The sequence below is a fragment of the Microcebus murinus genome, chromosome 17 (genome assembly GCF_040939455.1).
Source record: "Microcebus murinus isolate Inina chromosome 17, M.murinus_Inina_mat1.0, whole genome shotgun sequence".
In the NCBI taxonomy this organism is placed as follows: domain Eukaryota; kingdom Metazoa; phylum Chordata; class Mammalia; order Primates; family Cheirogaleidae; genus Microcebus; species Microcebus murinus.
Window position 1 is genome coordinate 54933150 of NC_134120.1, and position 18734 is coordinate 54951883.

The following is an 18734-nucleotide window of genomic DNA, read 5'->3' on the forward strand; positions in this document are numbered from 1 at the left end:
TAGTCACTATAGGTTTTAGCATTCAGGCTCAGCCTGAAGCATTGATATCCTCAATTTGTAGTAAATAGGGCAAAGTGTGAGTCTGACTCCTATTTAGACGTGAAAGCCACGCTAGAGCCAGAGGCCTCTTGCTTCCTATAGGAACACAGTGTTCACAGGTTTGTTGGAGGATTCGGTCATTCTCTCATTTGTTGTGTATTTATAGCTATTTGTTTATAGCTCTCTCTCTCTTTCTTTTCTTGGTCTTGCTTTTCTTTGTATCTGTGAAATTAAATAATCCAAACTCAAAGCTGTAGGAACTTTAAATTATTTGGAGGCTTGAGAGGACTGTGGCTATGCAGCTGGGTTACATGGCATGTGGCTGCAACTTCTGCCTTTTTTTTTTTTTTTTTCTACTGTGAATCATTAGGAAGACCAAGCAGCACCAGAGGGAAGACCTGAGGGATTTTTAGGATTCCACAGGGAGTAATGAAGTAATCTTCCTTGGAATGTAGCAATCTGTCACCTATCAAATCGTTGTAATGTCTGCACTGGTCTTCTATGGAAAACGCTGTAATCCTGCTAAAATCCTCTGTCCCTGCCTATGTAAATGAAACCTTGCCTTCTCTACCTTGGGGAACTGACCCCATCTGTTTGGAGTCTGTGTTTCCTGATCAACTGGTCTCAAGATCTGCACTCAGACTCTTTACTTAATCATATTTTCTGAATGTCATTACTCAAAGTTGACATTTAGTGCCTGGCCCTGTGCTGAACACACAGCCGGTGCCCAGTGAGTGCGCTGACGCTGGGGCCTGACTCCACCGCTGGGTCGACTACGAGGTCCCCCAACAATGGGGCAGGCCCTCCTGGCTCACACTTCCTTGGCTGTGCGCCCTGAAGGGCTTGGACAGTGTGGGCCCCAGGGCTTTTTCAGTTCTCTCGGGTTGGGCACTCAGCGGAACAGCTGGGCTGTTACTCGGATGACCTGGGAGGCCTGCAATGCTCCCGCTTCTTCTATGCTGCCTGTGGGCAGCCCGGCAGCCTGGTGTCTGCGCTGAAACTGGAATCTCATCAGAGCCACTCCTTAAATCCATTTCAGTTGGAACCATTGTTGGTAGGCTAGGCTAGCATTTGGGTTGGAGCCAATTACGCCCACTTTTCCTGGTGACAAAATGGCAAATACCACATTGCTGTAATAAGGAGCATGACTATACGTGTGCACTTCCCAAGCAAGACATTCAGAAAGGCTCGCCACACTGTAATTGCAGATCCCCGAGCCTGAGCCACTGATCCATGTGTGGACAATTGGGGCTACCTCAGAATGCCTGTGAGCAGGGCCAGAGGGGCTGAGGCCAGCAGCGGTCCCCACCGCCTCGCCCCGGCTCGTATTCATTCCACTGACTTTTTCATCTTTCCCCATGTGGACCTGGGCTTTGAAAATAATCAGTTTGCAATGGGCTAAGGGACTGATCTTTAGAAAGTGGATAACTCAAGTGTAGAAAACTAGGTGACCTGAGCCATATTATTTTGGCCCCTGACAGGAAGGCCACGGGCTCTGTGCCACACTCTATGTTGGGATGCGTTCCAACTGTAGGCCTGGGGCCAAGGCAGTGACTCCTACACCATGTAGGGGCACAGAGTTGGTTCCTTCTTCTAGTCTGCCCACTGCTTCCCAGCCTTTCCATTTGAGACTCCTGCAAAGCTTAGACTTCTGTCTCTATACACTCCCTCTCTCGGGGAACACGCCCATCCCAGGGCTTTAGTGTCACTGACATGCTAGCCTCCCCTAAATTTAAATCTCCAGCTCAAACCTCTCCGAGTGCCAAACCCCATATCTGGCAGCCTAACCAACGTTTCCATCTGATGCCTGATGAACGTCTCAGACGTGACACGACCCACACTTGTAAAGTCCTCCTGAAACCTGCTCTGTCCCTTCTGCCCCAGTTCTCCAAATGGCGCTGCAATAATTCAAGCCAGAAACCTAGGAGTCGTCCTCAATCCGTCCTCTCTCTCCCTCACCTACTTCTGCTTCCGGTCTGTCACCAAGTCTTCTTTCTACTCCAAATGATGGCAGCAGGCGCTGCACTTGGAATCCTTCCCAGGGCTTTCAAAGCCCAGGCGATCCCGTGCCTCCTGCTGTCCTTTTTAACTCATTTCCTCGTTCTCATCTTAGAGACTTCCCCTGTGCTGTCCCCTCTGCCTAGAACTCTTTCCCTGGCTCTGGCTTCCCTGTCTCCTCCACAGAGACACCTTCCCTACCACCCTCCCGGAGCAAAGCTCTCCATGTGTTTCTCCCGGCAGGCTTTCAACTTCCTTCTAGGAGCTCATCCTGTTTTGTCATGGTAGCCTTACTTGTCTTTCTGTGCATTGTGTCTCCTCCTCCCCACGGTGATGCAGTGAATGGATTAACGCAGGGCCTTCCCAGCTGCAGTGCCGGACAACCTCGGAGCTGGGGAAAGCAGTTTGGCAGTTTCTTAAAAAGCTGGACACAGAGTTACCCTGTGAGTCCGCAATCCTCCTCCTAGGTATGCACCCGAAGGAATTAAAAACAGGTGTTCAAGGCCGGGCACGGTTGCTCACGCCTGAAATCCTAGCACTCTGGGAGGCCGAGGAGGGAGGATCCTTTGAGCTCTGGAGTTCGAGACCAGCCTGAGCAAGAGCAAGACCCCGTCTCTACTATAAATAGAAAGAAACTAATTGGCCAACTAAAAATATATAGAAAAAATTAGCCGGGCATGGTGGTACATGCCTGTAGTCCCAGCTACTCGGGAGGCTGAGGCAGAAGGATTATTTGAGCCCAGGAGTTTGAGGTTGCTGTGAGCTGATGCTACGGCACTCTAGCCCGGGCAACAGAGTGAGACTCTGACTCAAAAAAAAAGGGTGCAAATCAAAACCATAATGAGCTGTCACCTCACACCTAGAGACAAGAGAAGATACATATCAGCAAGAGTGGAGAAAAGACAACCCTTGCACACTGCTGCTGGGAATGTAAATCAGTACAGCCATTATGGAAAACAGTATGGAGAATGCTCAAAAAATTAAAAATTTAACTACCATACGATCTAGCAATCCCACTTCTGGGTATATAACCAAATGAAATGAAACCAGCAAGTTGAAGAGATACCTCCTGTACTCCCATGTTTATGGCAGCACTATTCATAATAACCAGGATATAAAATCAACCTATGTGTCCACCAACAGATGAGTGGATAAAGAAAATGTGCTATATATACACAGCAGAATATTATTCAGCTATAAAAGAGAATGAAATCCTGTTATGTTGCAACAACATGGATGAACCTGAAGGAGGCTATGTTAAGTGAAACAAGCCAAGCCCCAAAAGACAAGTCCCACATGTTGTCATTCACACATGCAATCTAAAAATATCAATCTCACAGAAGTAGAAAGTAGAATGGTGGTTACCAGAGGCTGGGGTGGTTATGGGGGAGAAGGGGATGGGGAGATGTTGGTCTAAGAATACATAATTACAGTTAGTTAGGAGGAATAAGAACAAGAAATTAAGTGCACAGCATGGTGACTATTAAGTAACGACAACATATATTGCTTTCTTGAAAAATGCAGAGACAGTGGATGTTAAGTGTTCTCACCATAAAAATGATAGCTATATGAGCTAAAGCATTTATTAATTAGCTAAATGTAACTTTTCTGCAATTTATATGTACTTCAAAACATCATGTGGTACATCATGATAAATACATGCAATTCTTTTTTTTTTTTTTTTTTTGAGACAGGGTCTTGCTCTATCACTCTGGCTAGAGTGCAGTGGCATCATCATAGCTCACAGCAACCTCAAACTCCTGGGCTCCAGCAATCCTCCTGCCTCAGCCTCCCGAGTAGCTGGGACTATAAGGTGTGCGCTACAATGACTGGCTAATTTTTCTATTTTTTGTAGAGACGGGGTCTCATTTTTGCGCAGGCTGGTCTCAAACTCCTGGTCTCAAGTGATCCTCCTGCCTCAGCTTCCCAAAGTGCGGGGATTACAGGCATGAGCCACTGCACCCAGCCTATGTTATGTGCAGTTCAACATGCACACAATATAGGCATGTTATGTGCATTTTAACATGCACACAATATAAGCATTAAGTCCAGTGGGCACTTGGAGGACCCCTCTTGTCCACAGTGGTGTGGCTGCACCATCAGAGACTGTGGTGCCCTGATGGCCTGCTGCGCGGACACCCAAGTCACCCAGCGGGCCATCCTCTGGTCACTGCCCCTCCTTTGTCACCTCCACCCACCATCTTCCTATTCGCTGCCCCTTCGAGTCTGACCTCCCCTTCGGACCACAAAAAGCCTCAGGGAGGCCTTTCCAGTTATTCCAATTCCACTGATTTCTGTTTTCCCTGATCTCTTAAAGTACCTATTGCGTTCTTGACTCTTCTCTTTTTCACTAATTGTTTCACTCTTCATTATTGTTGTTGTCTTGGCTTATACAGAGCCACAAGTCCTAGTCTCTGTGGACCCTCTGAGGGCCTCTTCACTCCTTGCACACCATGAAAATTCTGCATTACTGACGCAATTTCTACCCTGAGGAAGCCTCCCAAATTAGCTGAGGAAACAAAACATATGTACACTAACGGTGACAGGTAAGTGCAAATAAATGCTGAGGAGCTCAGAAGCTGTGGGGGACTTCAGCTGGGCAAGCCCTTCTTTTAATCGATTCATTCCATGCTTGAGCACTTGCCCTGTGCCAGGCACTGTGTTGGCCCATGGAAGATGGTATTTGATATTTGGACAGGGTTAAAGAGTGAGTAGAATTTATGTATCCAGAAAAAAAAAGTACGAATCCTGTCCCAAGCTAAAAGAAAAAAGTGCAGATATACAAGAGTGGGGAAGTGTAAAGTGTGCAAATAGACCAGCCTGGCTTATGGGCGGAATTGAGTAACAATAAAACAGAATGTCATAGCGCAGCCTACACCAGCATGAATAGATGCCCTACGTATATGTAGCCACGCTCCTTGCACTGAGCTTTGCTTTATTGTGCTTCACGGATAGGGCATTTTCTACAAATTGAAGGTTTGTGGCAACCTTGGTAAGTGCTGTACATCCTGACTGCTCCTCCAATGCGCCGTTCCCCTGACTCTCTCCCACTCCTCAGGGCTCCCAATTCCCTGAGACACAATAATATTAAAATTAATAACCCTACCATGGCCTCTAAGTCTTTAGGTGAAAGAAAGAGTTCTAAGTCTCTCATGTAAATCAAAAGCCAGAAGTGATTCAGCTTAGTGAGGAAGGCATGTTGAAAGCTGAGTTAGGCTGAAAACTAGGCCTCTTGTACCAAACAATTCAAAGGAGAAGTTCTTGAAGGAAATTAAAGTGCTACTCCAGTGAATACACAAATGATAAGAAAGCAAAACAGCCTTATTGTTAACATGGAGAAAGTTTTAGTGGTCAGGATTGATCAAGCCAGCCACAACATTCCCTTAAACCAAAGCCTAATCCAGAATAAGGCCCTAGCTCTCTCTTCAATTCTATGAAGGCTGAGGGAGGTGAGGAAGCTGCAGAATAATGGTGGAAGCTACCAGAGGTTGGTTTATGAAGTTTAAGGAAAGAAGCCCTCTCCATAACATAGAAATTCAAGGTGAAGCAGCAAGTGCTGATGTAGAAGCTACAGCAAGTTATCGACAAGATCTAGCTAAGACCACTGATGAAGGAGGCTACACTCAGCAGATCTTCAATATAGATGAAACAGTCTTCTATTGGAAGAAGATATCATCTAGGATTTTCATAGCTAGAGAAGAGAAGTCAATGCCTGGCTTCAAAGCTTCAAAGGACAGGCTGACAGGGACTAATGCAGGGACTTGTCAGGGACTAATGCACCTGGTGACTTTAAGTTAAAGCCAATGTTCATGGACCATTCCAAAAATCTAGGGCCCTTAAGAATTGTGCTAAATCTGCCTATGCTCTCGAAATGGCACAACAAAGCCTACACAAGAGCACATCTGTTTACAGCACAGTTTACTGAATATTTCAAGCCCACCACTGAGACTTACTGCTCAGAAAAAAAAGATTCCTTTCAAAACATTAAAAAATTTTTTTTTTATTTTAGCGTACTATGGGGGTACAAGTGTTAAGGTTACATATATTGCCCATGATCACTCCCCCCTCAAGTAAGAGCTTCAAGCGTGTCCATCTCCCAAATGTTGCACATCTTACTCGTGGTTGTGTATACCCATCCCCTCCTCCCTTCTCCCACCCTCCCAACATCCGATAAATGTTACTCCTATATGTCCACTTAGGTGTTGATCCGTTAATACCAATTTGCTGGTGAGTACATGTGGTGTTGATTTTTCCATTCTTTAGATACTTCACTTAGTAGAATGGGTTCCAGCTCTATCCAGGAATATACAAGAGGTGCCATATCATCATTGTTTCTTAAAGCTGAGTAGTATTCCATAGTATACATATACCATATTTTATTAATCCACTCATGAATTGATTGGGCACTTGGGTTGTTTCCACAGCTTTGCAATTGTGAATTGTGCTGCCATAAACATTTGAGTGCAGGTGTCTTTTTCATAAAATGACTTTTGATCTTTTGGGTAGATGCCCAGTAGTGGAATTGCTGGATCAAATGGTAGATCTACTTGTATCGCTTTGAGGTATCTCCATATTGCTTTCCACAGAGGTTGAACTAGGTTGCAGTCCCACCAGCAGTGTAGGAGTGTTCCTCTCTCTCCGCATCCACGCCAGCATTTGTTGTTTGGGGACTTTTTGATAAAGGCCATTCTCACTGGAGTTAAGTGATATCTTCTTGTGGTTTTGATTTGCATTTCCCTGATGATTAGAGATGTTGAAAATTTTTTCATATGTTTGTTGGCCATTATTCTGTCTTCTTTTGAGAAGTTTCTGTTCATGTCCTTTGCCCATTTTTTGATAGGGTTGTTTGATTGTTTTTTTTTTTTTTACATCTTAAAGATTTTATTTAACCCATTAATGAGGAAATTGGCGAAGTATTACAACCAGTTCAAAGAAGAATTAAAGAAAGATACACTTAGAAATCAAGACTATCATAATGAATGTGCAATTGAAGCAAAACTGCCCTGTTTCATGGTGGGGAAAGGAAGTCAGTTCAACTTATACTGATCACAATTTACATCTTTACTGACAATGATTATTGATTGTGTAGTGCTACCAATAATTTAAAGCTTACAGAGTTGTAAAATAGCTCACACAGAATCAGGATCAGGTAATGTGGAAGTTTGTAGACAATGCTTAGTCTATAGACAATAAATATTTTTCTGTTGCAGCACACATTTCTACAGTTGCATTCATTTCTATAAAAAATAATCTCAAAGTGAAATACTCATGATCACAAAATAAGCCTGATCTCATTAGGTTTGGCCTGATTAGTCACATAGGTGCAACAACCAAATAGGCCTTCTTTTTTTGGTAGGGGGGGTGATTTGATTTTTTTCTTGCTGATTTTCCTGAGTTCTAAACAGATTCTAGTTATCAGCCCTTTATCAGATGAGTAGCTTGCAAAAATTTTCTCCCATTCTATGGGTTGTCTGTTTGCTCTCTTGACAGTTTCTATGGCTGTGCAGAAGCTTTTTAATTTGATCAGGTCCCATTTATTTAAATTTGTTGCTGTTGTGATTGCCTTTGGGGTCTTCTTCATAAATTCTTTGCATAGGCCAATGTCTAGAAGAGTATTTCCAACGTTTTCCTCTAGAATTCTAATAGTTTCACACCTAAGGTTGAAGTCTGTTACCCAGCATGAGTTGATTTTTGTGGGAGGTGAAAGGTGTGGGTCTTGTTTCAGTCTTCTACTTGTGGCTATCCAGTTTTCCCAGCACCATTTATTGAATAAGGATTATTTCCCCCAGTGTATATTTTTGTCTGCTTTGTTGAAGATTAGGTGGCTATATGAGGATGGTTTTATATCTGGGTTCTCTGTTCTGTTCCACTGGTCAATGTCCTTGTTCTTGTGCCAGTCCCAAGCTATTTTAATGATATAGCCTTGTAGTATAGTTTGAAGTCTGGTAAATTGATACCTCCTATTTTGTTTTTATTGCCTAGGATTGATTTTCTATACGAGGTCTTCTCTGGTTCCATACAAAGAGTAAAATTATTTTTTTTATATCTGTGAAAAATGATGATGGTATTTTGATAGGGATTGTGTTGACTGTGTAGGTCACTTTGGGTAGTACAGACATTTTAACAATATTGATTCTGCCGACCCATGAGCACGGTATATTGTTCCATCTGTTTACATCCTCTGCTATTTCCTTCTTCATTGTTTCATAGTTCTCCCTGTAGAGGTCTTTTACCTTCTTAGTTAAGTATATTTCAAGGTACTTTATTTTCTTTGTTGCTATTTTGAAGGGAATTGAGTCTTTGATTTGGTTCTCACTTGTACTGTTGTTGGTGTATATGAATGCCTCTGATTTCTGTGTATTGATTTTGTATCCTGAGACTTTACCAAATTCACTTATCAGATCAAGGAGTCTCTTGGCTGAATCCTTGGGGTTTTCTAGGTATAATATCATGTCATCAGTAAAGAGTGGGAGTTTGATCTCTTCTGGTCCCATTTGGACGCCCTTCATTCAGCTCTCTTGTCTGATTGCTGGAAGCAAGGACTTCCAGCACTATGTTGAACAGAAGTGGAGATAGTGGGCAACCTTGTCTTGTTCCAGTTCTAAGTGGGAATGCTTTTAATTTTTCCCCATTCAGTATGATATTGGCTGTGGGTTTGTCATATATGGCTTGTATCATTTTTAGGTAAGCCCCGTCTATGCCTATTTTGTTGAGCGTTCTTATCATAAAAGGGTGTTGGATTTTGTCAAATGCTTTTTCTGCGTCTATTGAGAGGATCATATAGTCTTTGTTTTTGCTTCTGTTTATATGGTGAATTACATTTATAGATTTGCATATGTTGAACCATCCCTGCATCCCTGGGATGAAGCCTACTTGGTTGTGATGGATTATTTTCTTGACAAGCACATGGATTCGATTGGCTAGGATTGTGTTGAGAATTTTTACATCTATATTCATAAGGGATATTGGTCTGTCGTTTTCTTTTTTGTTGCATCCTTTCCTGGTTTTGGAATCAGGGTTATGTTCACTTCGTGTTGGGGAGAATTCCATCCTTCTCAATGTTGTGGAATAATTTCTGCAGGATAGGCACCAGTTCTTCTTTGTAGGTGTGGTAGAATTCAGGTATGAAATCATCTGGTCTAGGACTTTTCTTTTTAGGAAGGTTTTTTATTGCTGTTTCAATTTCGGTAATTGATATTGGTTTGTTAAGGAATTCTATTTCTTCCTGGTTGAGCCTAGGGAGGCTGTGTGTTTCTAAGAAATTATCCATTTCTTCCACATTTTCCAGTTTGTGTGCATAGAAGTTTTTGTAGTATTCATAAATTATATCTTGTATCTCTGTGGCAACAGTTGTAATTTCTCATTTATTGTTCCTGATGGAGCTTATTAGAGATTTTTTTTCGGGTTTTCATTAGTCTAGCCAATGGTGTGTCAATTTTGTTTATTGTTTCAGAGAACCAACTTTTTGTTTCATTACTCTTACGTATAGTTTTCCTGTTGTCAATTTCGTGTAGTTCTGATTTTATCTTAATGATTTCACTTCTTCTGGTGGGTTTGGGGTTGGGCTGTTCTTCTTTTTCCAGCTCTTTGAGATGATTCATTAGGTTGTCTATTTGTGATCTTTTCAACTTTTGGATATAGGCATTTATGGAAATAAACTTTCCTCTAAAGACTGCTTTAGCTGTGTCCCACAGGTTTTGGTAACTTGTGTCACCTTTGTTGTTTAGTTCAAAGAATCTTTTGATTTTCATCTTGATTTCCTCACTTATGAAGTGATCATTCAGCGGAAGGTTGTTTAGTTTCCATGACTTTGTGTAGAAATGAGGACTCCTGTTAGGATCGATTTCTACCTTTATTCCATTGTGGTCTGAAAAGATACATGGTATAATTTCTATTTTTTTAAATTGTTTGAGACGTGCTTTGTGTCCTAGGATATGGTCAATCTTAGAGAATGACCCATGAGCTGATGAGAAGAATGTATTTTCAGTCGTTTTGGGGTAGAATGTCCTGTAAATGTCAGTCAGGCCCATTTTTTCTAGGGTTCTGTTTAAGTCCATTATTTCTTTGTTGATTTTCTGTTTGGAGGATCTGTCCTGTGCTGTCAGTGGTGTGATAAAGTCTCCAACTATTATGGTGTTGTTGTTTATCCATTTGTTTAGATCCAGTAGAGTTTGATTTATGAATCTGGGTGCACCAAGGTTGGGTTCATATATATTTAGAATTGTTATGTCCTCTTGTTGGACTGTACCCTTCACCATTATATAGTGACCTTCTTTGTCTTTTCTTACTTTTGTTGATTTAAAAACTATGTTATCTGTAATCAGCACCACCACGCCAGCTTTCTTTTGGCTTCCGTTTGCTTGAAATATTGTTCTCCACCCCTTTACCTTTAGTCTAATTGCATTCTTGCAGGTTAGATGTGTTTCCTGAAGGGAGCAGATACTTGGCTTGTGGTTTTTTATCCATTCAGCCAGCCTATGTCTCTTGAGTGGGGAGCTCAAGCCATTCACATTTATTGAGATAACTGAAAGGTGTGGCAGATTTCTGTTCATTATGTTCGGTTGAACTTTGTTGCTTTGTTTTCTCTCTTGATCCATTGTAGTATCTGGGCTTTGATCTTCACCTTTGAGTAGATTTACATTCATTAGTGTTTATTGTGCTGATGTGTGGTTAACACTGTTTTGAGTACTTCTTGAAGGGCTAGTCTTGTCTTGGTGAATTCCCTGTCTTTGCTTATCTGAGAATGTCTTGATTTCTCCTTCATATATAAAACTTAGTTTTGCAGGGAATAAGATTCTAGGCTGGCTATTGTTTTGTTTCAGAAGAGTGAGAATGGGACCCCAGTCTCTCCTTGCTTGTAAAGTCTCAGTAGAGAAGTCTAGTGTAATTTGAATTGGCTTTCCCTTGTATATACGTTACTTGCTTCTTTCATCTTACGGCTCTTAGAAGGGCCTCTTTAGTTGATATTTTGGTCAGTCTGATGATGGCATGTTGTGATGTCTTCCTGTTTGCATTGAATCTCTCAGGGGTCCTCTGAGCTTCTTGAACTTGTATATCAAGATTTTTAGCAAGGCCTGAGAATTTTTCCTCTTTTATGTCTTCAAATAGCTTGTCCAACCCTTGAGTGTTTTCTTCTTCCCCTTCTGGTAACCCTATTTCACATAATCCCACATCTCTTGTAGGCTTTGCTCTTTTCTCTTGTTTCTCTGCTCTATCTCTGTAACTGATTTATTTAATTGGAAGGTGCTATCTTCAATCTCTGAGATTCTTTCTTCTGTTTGATCTACCCTGTTCTTGAGGCTTTCCACTGTATTTTGTAGTTCCCTGAATTGATTCTTCATTTCCAGGAGTTTGGTTAAACTTTTCTTCATTGTATTGATTTCTTTAGTGAATTTTTGTGGTCCTGGAGGCTTTCTGTGGTTTCTTTGTGTTGGTTATCGAGTTGTTCTTGCAGGTTGCTGAATTTTCTTACCATCCACATTTGAAATTCCTCTTCTGTCATTTTGGTTGCTTGATTTTGGTTGGTGTCTGTTTCTAAGGGGCGGGTGCTCCTTTTGAGGGTGTGGTTTCCATTTGGTTCTTCATATTTCCAGAGTTCCTTCGCTGATTTCTTCTCATGTCGATCAGTTGTTGCTTCTTTCCTTTAGGTTTTCGTTTGGGTATTCACATGCCTTGTTTAGTTTCTGAGCCAGTAGGTGGTGTCTGTGGGTGAGATTCGACCACTCCCTGTTTGATGAGTCAGTAGGTGCCGTGAAAAGGGTGTGCAGAATGTCCTCCCTGTCAGTAGGTGGCGCTTGCTTGGAGGAACAGGCTACGCTGTTGTTTTTGTGTCCTGTTATCAGGTCTTGTTCCTCCTGTAGGGAGGCACTCTAGTGCCTCAGGTGGTGGGTGGGGCCCTGGGACTTCCAGGTGTGTCCTTTTCTTCCCCTTAGTGAGGGCTAGTCTAGGGGAGAGTCTGGGCGGAGCTGGGTTGGGTAAGCCTGCCCTCAGGCACCACCAATGTCCTTAGCAGGGGTCAAAGTTCTATCCTCTGCTTCTGGGAAAAGCTGTCAGGGAGGGGCTGGAATGGCCCCACTCAGTCAGAAGGTCTCCGTGTGGGGGTGGGGCTGTCTGAGACCCGCAGTCTGGAGCGGGCCTCGCTTCTTTCCACCCTCCCCAAATCCACGGCTACTCCTGCCAGCAGGCCAGACCTCTCACCACTGGGTCTCCCCTGACTGTGATGCCGGCCGGGAGGTTCCCTGCGCAGGAACGCCACCTGGGCTGGGTCCACGGCCCCCCTGTGGGAGTAGTGTTGCCCTCTAGGATGCTGATCTGCCCCCGAAGGCACACACACCTCAGTAGGCTGTTCATGGATATCCCTTCTGTGCCCTGGGCAATGCGAGACCTGGATGCACAGGATCTGGTCTGCACGTCTGACCTCTGGGCCCCAGAGTTCAAACTATATCCCCACCAGGGAGAAGAGTGGCAGTCCCGATTCACCCAAGGGGAGCCCAAGCTGGGTCTATGTCTCTCAGCCTCAGGGTCTGCCCCATTCTCCAGGGATCACTGGGCCAGCAGCACCTGGGAGGGCTGGCAGGTAGGGAGCTCACCGACTGAGTTCCCCTTAGTCAGCTATAGGGCTCCAAAAGGGAAGGTCCCATTCCTTGGAGGTGCCTCCGGCTAGTGGTTATATTGTCTCTCTCGGCAGCCGCAGATAGGGTTGGGGGAGGGGAGAATGAGGCAATATGGCACCTGCCATGCGGCTCGGGTCTGTGCACAGGGAGGTCCCCTGCGGGAGTTGGAAGTCTGGTGCCGCGTCTGCTACAGGCTTACAGCTCACTGGCCGTGGCCATCTCTGGGCTGGTGTCCACAGGTCTCTCCACCTGCTGGGGAGCCCACCAGCAGTCCGAGATGCAAGGGAGGGGAAAGTTAACTGCTCCACCTACCCTTGCCGCTGGTCTCCAGGCTGCTCCGGAGCTCTCAGCTTCCAGTTCTCCTCTGCAACCTCCTCCTGTGGAGTCTCCCGTGGTCTCAGGTACCCCTCCTTCTGACCCTCCTCTGATGTATGCTCGTCTTCTTGCTTCTTTCTTCTAATTTCTGCTAGAATCTGTCTTTTCTGCAGAGATACTCTGTTTGGTTGTGTTTCTCATCTGCCATCTTGATCTTCCTCTGTCCTTTCAAAATATTACTATTCATTGACAATTCACCCAAGAGCTCTGATGGCCATGTACAAGGAGATGAATGTTGTTTTCATACGTGATAACATCCATTCGGATCCAGCAATCCCATTACTGTGCATCTACCCAAATGAACAAAAGACACTCTATAAAAAAGACATGTGTACCTGAATGTTATAGCAGCACAATTCACAATTGCAAAGATGTAGAAACAACCCAAGTGCCCCTCAATACATGAGTGGATCAATAAAATGTGGTATATGTATATCATGGAGTACTACTCAGCCACAGAAAAACAATGGTGATATAGCACTTCTTGTATTGTCCTGGATAGAGCTGGAACCCATTCTAGTAAGTGAAGTATCCCAAGAATGGAAAAACAACCACCACAAGTACTCACCACCAAATTGGTATTAACTGATCAGCACTTAAGTATACATATGTTAATAACATTCAGAGGGTGTCAGGCAGATGGGGGGAGGGGATGGGCATATACTACACACCCAATAGGTGTGGTGCACACCGTCTGGGAAAGGGACATGGTTGAAATTCTGACTCAGGTGGGTCAAGGGCAATACACATAACCTAAACATTTGTACTCCCGTAATATGCTGAAATAAAAAAAAAGAAAAAAAAATCCATCCTGCAGCACAGATACACCTGAAATTGTTATTGAGAACAGTATCTAGAGGTAGTAATAAAATGGCAAGGGCTCTCATTATGAAGTTCCATCATTTTTGGATTATCCCTAGCCAAGCATGTATGACTTGTATAATTGGGGCAGGGATGAAGCTAAAATAAAATTAATTAATAAATATTTTATATAAAAAGCCACAGAGTTTGGACCAAATCTGTTGAGTAACAACAAGCCACACGTAAATATTGGATTTTATAAAGCCTTAGAAGTTTATTTGTTTTTGCTTTTTTGTTTGTTTTGTTTTGTTTTGTTTTTTTAAGAGAAGGATCTCATTCTGTCACGTAGGTTGGAGTGCAGTGATCTTGGCTCACTACAACCTCAAACTCCTGGGCTCAAGCAATTCTCTTGCTTCAGCTGTGAGGGGTCGAGACATTGCATACCTGCAAGGCCTACACCCCCAGTGAAGCCGGAACTAACATCCGGCTTCTGGAAACTGTTGCTTGCTTGCCATGGAAACCGTTGCTTGCTTGCTTGTTTGCGCCAACTTTGCATTGTTCGAACCCCTGTATAGTGGTGCTTCCAGCAAACCAATCATGTTAAAGGTCAATGCATGATCCAAGCGTGATCAGCCACTGCATAGCGTATGCACCATAGGGATAAAAGGCACGCTGCAACCCCGGTCGGGGTCCTTGCCTGTAAGAGTGGCCACTGCGTTGGTGCTCTGGGGCTTGGACCCTGGCTAGCCAGAAAATAAACCTCCTCTTGTGTAATTACATCCTCGATGTCTCTGCTTTTCTGTCCGGTGGGGCTGTGGAAGGTCGGTCCCTAACACAGCCTCCCAAGTAGCTGGGACCACAGGCTTTTGCCACCAGGCCTGGCTAATTTTTTAAAGTCTTTTGTAGAGATGTGGATTTGTTATTGCTCAGGCTGATTTTGAACTCCTGGGGTCAAGCAATCCTCCAGCCATGGCCTCCCAAGTGCTAGGATGACAGGCCTAAGCCTTTTAGACATTTTAAAGAGCATTTATAAATATCCCAATAGCCCTGATAACCCTTTGCAAGTATCTATTGCTGAAAGAGTGTTTTCTCTCAGTAGGGAGGGGCCTACACACTTCCTTCCCCAGAGGTTAACTGAGAATCTACAGCCTCCAGGCTCTAGCCTTACTTTCACCTGGTGGATTAGAGAATTACAAGGGACTTTAGAATTACAAACAAAACAAACCAAAAACATCCTCAAGAATTTCTACATTTCTTCTTATTTAAAATCAGGAAGAGGGCCAGGAGTGGTGGTTCAAACGTTTAATCCTAGTACTCTGGGAAGCCAAGGCAGGAGGATCACTCCAGGTCAGGAGTTCAAGACCAGCCTGAACAAGAGCAAGACCCTGTTGCTACTAAAAATAGAAAAAAATTAGCTGGTTAGCTGGACAACTAAAAATATATATAGAAAAACTTAGGTGAGCATGATGGCACATGCCTGTAGTCACAACTACTTGGAAGGCTGAGGCAGAAGGATCACTTGAGCCTAGGAGTTTGAGGTTGCTGTGAGCTAGGCTGATGCCACAGCACTCTAGCCTGGGCAACAACAGAGTGAGACTCTGTCTCAAAAAAACAAAAACAAAACAACAGGAAGAGTTGAGAGGTCTTTGGAGGTAATTGCTTTTCTTTCCCCATTCTTCTGACCCCTTTGCAAGGATTCCCCTATCAAGACAGGGAGGGAGGAGAGGAGAGCGGAGGGAGAAGGCTTCTCCTCTCCATTCCCAGCATATCTTCCCTCCCACATGGGTAGGGCGAGAGGCTAAGAAACTGTAGCTCACTTTATTCCTAGTTATGAAACCAAATCAGCTAACTCAGTTGACTCATGCAAGTGGAAAGAGACAAGAATGGGAATACGGACTCTGAACCAGAATCCCTGTCTGCTGCTGGCAGCTGGCCACTCAGGGGAGACAGAGTGGTTTTCCTGCCTCTACGGGCAGTAGGGTCCCAGGCTAGAAAGCCTCTCTTCCTGGCCCCCTCACTCTGCACCCTGCAGGCTGGGGCTCTGCCTGCCCAGTGCCCTTATAGAACCAGCTATGTGGAGCCCACAGGTGGGGAATCCAGACCAATTAGGGATGCTTAGCCTGTGGCTCAGTCTCCCCTTTCGCTCCTTCTCTGGGGTGGGTTGGCTGGGGCAAGGGAGGCCCAGAGTTGAGAGTGTAGAACCCACCAGGGACAAGAGTGGGTTCTAGATCAGAGCTCACAAACTATGATTGTCCTGGTTGCATCCCTGCAGCAGGCAGAATGCTGCTGCCTCCTCCCCCTCAAAGATTTCCACATCCTCACCTGTGAATATGTTATCTTATATGGCAAAAGGGACTTTGCAGATGTGATTAAGTGAAGGAGCTCGAGATTGGGAGATTATCCTGGATTACCCAGGTGTGCCTGATACAATCATAGGATATTTTAAAAAGGGAGGTAGGAAGGGCAGAGTCAGAGAGGGAGATGTGACTGTGGCATGTCACTTTAAAAATCACAAGATCTATAAATTGGAAGTAGATTTTATTTCTTATAAAGGGTTATAGCCTGCGAGGTGGCGGTTCTGACAGGCTGAGAAGCAGAGCCTCCAGCCAAAGACCAGAGACAGGCACTTCAAAGGAGGAGCAGGAGGAGGGGATGGGGCAGGGATTTAAACTGGACAGGTTGGCCGAGTATACATATTCATGAAGGGAGTCCTAATGCATGCAAAGTAAACAAACATGCATGTAACATATGACCAATGTTCAATTTGGGGTGGAGACTTAATATTAAATGTATTACAAGTAGGCCCTGTAAGTGAAAAGTTGTTTTCAGGACACAAAGGCACTCAAGTATGCAACTTCTGTAAAACTGTCAGTGGTCTAATTAGGAGTAAGTTACTGAAATCAGCCTCTTGTCCAATCAAAGCTGTAGTTATGGTTTGTGGAACAGGAGGGTTTAGGGTCAGTGTCTGGGGGTGAAGTTGCCAATTGTTTTAATATTGTTTTTCTCAAGGCCAGTGCTTGTTTAGCTATTAGAGGGGGGGAAAAACCTCATGACAGTTAGAACATAGTTTATTCTTTAAATGTAGGGGCGCGTGACTTAACTCTTATCTGGCATGGCCTCAGGTCCTGTTATAACTTGGCATCTTATTGTCACAAAGAGTTGGTTCTGTCCGTCTCATAATCCTTATTTTAACATTAATAGTGGTGAGTTGTTCTGTTTAAGCCACAAAAAGGAGAGGGTATAAAGAGGTGTGTCTGACCTCCCATCCCAGCTGGGAACTCAGTTTTTCAGGTTCCTCTGGGGGCTTTACCAGGAGGGGGTCCATTCAGTTGGTTGGGGGCTTAGCATTTTTAGTTTACAGGTAGAAGAGTTGGGACAAAGAGCCAAAAAAGGATGGAGGAAGGTACTGATTTGAAGATGCTAAATCTGCTGGCTTTGGGATAGAGGGAGGGGCCACAGCCAGGTACTGCAGGTGGCCTGTTGAAGCTAGAAAGGCAAAACAGCAGATTCTCCCCAGAGTCTCCCCAAGGAGAATGGCCCTATTGACACCCTGATTTTACAACTTGGGGCCTCCAGAACTGTAAGGTAATACATTTGTGTTGTTTTAAGCCACTAAACTTGTGATAACTTACTACAGCAGCAGCAGGAAACTGATGAAACCCCCATGCTATGGCTGACTAAGAGTCCCCATCCACATCTGATTGAAGGTTAGGTGGATCAGCACATTGACTAAGAAGCTCTATGGCAGAGGTCCCCAGCCTTTTTGGTACCAGGAACTGTTTCCATGGAAGACAATTTTTCCATGGACTGGGGAGGGGTGGGAGAAGATGGTTTGGGGATGCTTCAAGTGCTTTACATTTATTGTGCACTTTATTTCTTTTGCTATTACATTCTAATATATAATGAACTCATTATATGATGAACTCATTATAAACTCATTATATGATGAACTCATTATATGAACTCAACCTATGATGATAATAACTCATCATAGGTTGGGGACTTCTGCTCTATGTCACTGCAAGACCCTCTCACTCACAATAATCATAAAGGCTTCTGGTAAAATAAAATAGCCACTGCAGTCACCCCAGATTCTCAAACGGCCAATTGTAGGTCTGGAACCCCTTGATATCTCCCTGGCTCAACCTCCATTTGACCTTCTAGGGCCTGTCAAAGAGGATCTTTAATTTAAATAAAAAATAACTGTATTTTTTTTCTCATTACCAAAATAATACAAGCAAAGACATCAGAAAATGTAGAAGAGCAAAAAGAAACATCATTAACAATAAACCACACTCTAGCTCACTAAGACAACAACTGCTAACATCATGCTTATCTTTCTAGACCTTTTAAAATAACTGTATACACAATTTTAAAAGTTAACCTTTCTAAAAATATATACTTTAAAATTTTTACATACCATGAATATTTTCCATGTCAACAATCTTCATTTGCAACACTAGTTCTCAAAGTCTGATCTGGAGACCCTGGGGAATGGGGTCGGTCTCAATATATTTATAGGGGATTCAAAATTATTTTTATTTTAATTCTAAGACATTATTTGCCCTTTTCACTCTCATTCTCTCATACATATACAGTAAAATTTCCTAGAGGCTAGATACTATATGATATTGCAATAGTTTAAATATAGAAGCAGAAATAAAAATTGAGTTTTTACTAAGTTTGACATTAAATAAATAGTAAAAGTCTAAAATAATTCCACTCTTCTGGTTTGAAATATATACTTATTTTTCATAAAATGTTATTTATGTTACCATATGATGGGTTTCTTGCTATTTTTAATGAAATAATGAATATTTTTAAAGTTTCTCAGTTTTAATTTCAAAAGTATTAGTAGATGTATAATAGCACACCTAAACAAAACTTTGGAGCCCTCCATAATTTTTT